Source organism: Globicephala melas, chromosome 12, assembly GCF_963455315.2.
Source record: "Globicephala melas chromosome 12, mGloMel1.2, whole genome shotgun sequence".
NCBI classification, from domain to species: domain Eukaryota; kingdom Metazoa; phylum Chordata; class Mammalia; order Artiodactyla; family Delphinidae; genus Globicephala; species Globicephala melas.
This window is the reverse complement of record NC_083325.1, coordinates 14,555,098-14,560,105: the sequence shown is the minus strand read 5'-3', so window position 1 is coordinate 14,560,105 and position 5,008 is coordinate 14,555,098. Positions and strand designations below refer to the sequence as shown.

The following is a 5,008-nucleotide window of genomic DNA, read 5'->3' as shown; positions in this document are numbered from 1 at the left end:
CACTTGGACTTCTTAGTTGTGGCATGCATGTGGGATCTAGTTCCCCAACCAGGGATCGAACCCGGGCCCCCTGCATTGGGAGCACAGAGTCTTACCCACTGGACCACCAGGGAAGTCCTGACACTGTGTGACTTTTGAAGCCAGTTCATAAAAGGTCTTACAGCTTCCATTTCAATTGCTAGAATACTTTCTCTTAGAGCTCCCAGTCTCCAGGTAAGAAGTCTGACTACATGAGGCCCCCATGCTGTAAGGAAGCCTCAGCCACATGGAGAGACTGTGGACAAGTACCCTGAAGTCTAGTTCCAGTTTAGCCCAGTCTTTGAGTTATCCCAGCCCAGACACCAGATAAGTGAGGGAAGAAGTCTCCACAAGATTCCAGCCCCTGGCCATTGAATCACCCCCAGCCATTTGTGTTTTCCTAGCTGAGGCCCCAGACAAGATAGAGCAGAGTACAAATTGTACCTTCTGTATCTTATCCAAATTCCTTACCCACAGAATCAATGAGTATACTAAAATGAGACTGTCATGCAGCCATAGGTAACTGAGACAATACCTAACAGAAATATGTATATAAATTCACTGAAATATAAATACAAGGATATTCATAGCAGCACTATTTGTACTAGCTCCAAACTGGTGACTACCTCAAAATGCCTATCAGTAGTGGAATAAATTAATAACCTGTGGTATATTCACACAGTGGAATACTACACAACGATAAGAATAAACAAATTATGGCCACACAAAATAATATGGTTGATACCCACATTTAGGGCTTTGAACAACACAATCCAGACACAAAATCATATATTGATTATTCCATTTATATATAATTTTTATAAATTTCAAAGTAGGCAAAACAAAGCAAATCTATGATGTTAGAAGTCAGGATAGTGGTTACCCTTGAGGCAAGCAGTAGCTAGAAGGTTTATACTCCGGGTAGTGTTCTGTTTCTTGAGCTGAGTGTCGGTCACATAGGGTTGATCAGTTTGTGAAAATTTGTCAAGCTGCATACTGTAAATTGCACCCTTTTATGTAAATATGTTCCATTTCAATAAAACTGAAAAGAAAGAAATTTGTGCCTTGGAAGCCATGAAATAGAGTATTTCAAAGGGAGAAGGATGGACAGCACAGAGACAGTAACTGAAAGATGATGGTCTTGAGGCTTAAAAGAAACAATCTTGGTTCCAAGTGAAAGCAAAAAAGTCTGGAAGTCTACTAAGTTTTCAATGGAACTTTACTGCCAAAAAAATCCCAAGACTGGCCTGATATAACCTGTGAGAGTTAATTCAAACCACTCCAAAGTACACTGTACACCCCAAGTCTGCACCAGCAGAAGCAGACTGAAGACAATGAGGCTCCGAGAAGCAGACCTTCCAGTGCCCACACAGAGGTGGCCACGGAGGATGAGAGACAGGGAAGAAACTGAGCCACAGCCACAAAGGACCTTTATGTCCTCTAGCATCTCTCCCTTCCTTGTACCATCCAACCGACTGGTACATAGGTGTGAGGGCTGGAGCTCCAGAAGCCACCTTGGACCTTGAGAAAGGAAACCATGGGCTATAAAGCAGTGGGGTGATGAGATAAAAGACCCAGAGAACTTGGCAGTGAACCAGGCAGCGGACCCTACTGCCAGGGCTGGAGGTCTCCGCTATCCTACTCAACTGCACTTGGTGATTGCTACAGACCAGTGACGGCTGTGTGCTGCCCATGCCCCCCTTTTTTGAATGAGAGTTTTAACCACTAAAACCTATTCTCAATGGTTGTTTAGCAGATGGGTTGTCATTTAGTTTATAGGTCACTGGAACATGAAGAGTCACATCTGAGCCTGAAAAGAAGGACTTCGAGCTAGATGTCAGAGGGTGAGACCTCTGAGGGTTCTCTTTTGGAAGATGAGTGTGTTCTAGATGTGGGAAGGGAGTATAAAATGGATGTTTAACAGCCAAAAGACAGACTGTGATAGAGATTTGCTACTTGCCTGTGCCAGGAGCCGTTGTCCTCCTTTTCCTTATGTCAGAACCACAAATTTAAATGGGAAGGTAGGCAGGGGTGGCGAGGACGGCGGAGGAGGGGGCCGTGGCTACGATGGGGGTGCGGAATGGGTGGAAGAGGCGTCTGTGAGGGCGGTGAGGTCTCAGAGGAACATTGTGGGGATCCACGACTATCAACTGTTCTACAAGACGAGTAACAGCCACCCTCTTTGGCGCTTTGCTGAAGTGGGGGGAACTGACCATGTGCCCATATTTCTGACCATATTCGTGCCTTGTTGATTGGGGAAGAATATGGCCATGTCACATTTGTTGTGCAAAAGAAATGTTTTCTTGCCCACAGGGTAATTTTAGCAGTCAGGTGCCAATATTTTGGAGCATTACTATATGGTGGAATGTGACAATCTCAGCCTGAAGTCAAAATCCCTCTCCAGGACACCACTGCAGAAGTCGCAATGCTACTTCCATATATCTATTCAATACACTAGGCAGGCGAGGCTGACAGATAAGAAGGAGGAGGCGGGCTTCCCTGGTGGCGCAGTGGTTGAGAGTCCGCCTGCGGATGCAGGGGACGCGGGTTCGTGCCCCGGTCCGGGAAGATCCCACATGCCGCGGAGCGGCTGGGCCCGTGAGCCATGGCCGCTGAGCCTGCACGTCCGGAGCCTGTGCTCCGCAACGGGAGAGGCCACAACAGTGAGAGGCCCGCGTACAGCAAAAAAAAAAAAAAAAAAAAAGAAGGAGGAGGTGCTGCTGGACTTTTTGAGCCTGGCTATAATATGAATTTCCAGAGCTGGAGGACTCTACCTCTGAGTACCTCTGCACCATACTTAACATGCAGAATGTCTGTATGACTTTTGATGTTTCCAGTCTCTACTCACTTCCCAAGTTAACTTGCATGTGCAGCACGTTTGTGGACAGAAATGTTCAGGAGGTGTTCTCAAGCCAAGCCTTCCTCTCCCTTTCTAAAACAGCACTTTTAAACGTCGTATTAAAAGATTCATTTGCAGCTCCCGAAAAAGATATTTTCCTAGCCTTGTTAAACTTGTGTAAGCATAATTCAAAGGAGAATCATGCTGAAATCATGCAGGCTGTGTGTTTGCCTTTGATGAGCCTCACTGAACTTCTGAATGATGTGAGGCCTTTGGGACTGTTGTCCCCTGATGCCATTCCAGATACTATTAAAGTTCAATCAGAGAGCCGGGACATGGACCTCAATTATAGAGGCATGCTCATACCAGAAGAGAACATTGCAACTATGAAGTATGGAGCCCAGATGGAAAAAGGGCAGATGAAGTCTGTCTTATCAGAGGGTGCCACCCAAGATTATGATTTGGATCATGGATTTTCTAGGCATCTGACTGATAATGACTGCCGTTCTGGCATCGAGATTAAGCCGTGTCAGCCGTCCATTAGCAATCATATTCGGATATTCCTGTTGGACCGAGATAGCCGGTCTCACTCATATTCCATTGAAGTGTCAATGGATGAACTTGATTGGATCAGGGTAATTGATCGTTCACAATATCTGGGTCGTTCTTGGTAAAAGTTATATCTTCCAGCCCACGTCAACAGGTATATTCAGATAGTTGGGACTCATAACACAGTGAATAAGAGTTTTCACATTGTGGCTCTTGAATGTATGTTTACAAACAAAACCTTCACTCTGGAGGAGGGGCTGATAGTGCCCATGGAGAACGTTGCAACAATTGCTGATTGTGCCAGTGTGATTGAAGGGGTCAGTCGGGGCCAAAATACCTTGCTGAACGAGGACACCAAGAGCTCTGATTGGGATTCTGGCTATACATGTCATCAGCTGGGAAGTGGTACAATCGGGGTTCAACTGTCACAGCCATACATGATCGGGTCAATGTGGTTATTACTGTGGGACTGTGAAGATCAGAGCTACAGCTATTATGTTGAGGTTTCCACCAACCAGCAGCAGTGGACCACGGTAGCCGAAAGAACTAAAGTCACCTGCAAATCCTGGCAATCAGTAACTTTTGAAAGACAGCCAACCTCCTTCATCCGAATCGTTGGAACACACAACACTGCAAACAAGGTGTTCTGCTATGTCCACTTTGAGTGTCCTGAGCAGCAGAGCTGCCAGAAGGAGGAAAACAGTGAGGAATTGGGGACAGGGGACACCAGCCTGGCCAGTCAACAGCTCAACCTGCATGTCCTGTAGGCCCCCAGCGGCAACTCACTGCCTTCCAGCCCAGGCTCCAACTCCTACTCAGCCATCCAGCAGCACCGATGAAGGTGGTGCACGTGTGGAGTGACTCGGGTGGGCCCAGATGGCGCAGGAGCCGTGTCCTCCCCGAGCCGGGATCCCTGTGGACGACCCCCCATCCCTCCCTGGGAGGAGCAGACCTGGCTGCAGAAACGGACACAGAGCAGGTTTCCTTCCAAGGACACAGAAGGGCTGCTTTGTTCTCCTCCATTTGTTCAAATCAGGCTGGTCTCCAGGGGGAGAAAGTGGGTCTTCAATCTTCATCAAGTCCCCTATTAACACCCTACCTCTCTAATCTAACCCCACAAAGGGCATGGAAAGAAGTAGTAGACAGGCCCGAGTCGGAATATAAAAATGGCATATGAACACGGGAATGGAAGAGCATATATTAAACCTTCATTACCTGGAGGCACCCTTTAGGAAATGGGTTTCCATAGAGTGTTTACTTTTATGGAGCACATTGTCCTGGCAACTAAATGATTTTTTATTTCTTAAAGTTATTCTCCATTTGCTGAATCATAGGTGTTCCAGATCTTTTTGAAAGGCTCCAACAGCAAATCGCTTGTTTTAATCCCTTTTGATGCTGTAATTTTCCTTCCTTAGGTCTGAACGGTTGAGCGTGGGGTGGAGCTGAGAAATATGGTGCGCGTCTCCTAAATGAGGCACAGATGCCGTTAATCATGGCACCTGGTCTGACAAGGAAACTCCTTTGAGGAAGTTCAACAAAATACACAATAAGCGGGCTTCCCTGGTGGCGCAGTGGTTGAGAGTCCGCCTGCCGAGGCGGGGG

General features: G+C 46.8%; 1 pseudogene; it reads left to right on the top strand.

Moving 5' to 3' along the window:
• The first annotated feature begins 2,189 nt into the window (after nucleotides 1-2,189).
• On the top strand, nucleotides 2,190-4,245 carry LOC115842493 (BTB/POZ domain-containing protein 9-like; annotated as a pseudogene).
• The last annotated feature ends 763 nt before the right edge of the window (nucleotides 4,246-5,008 follow it).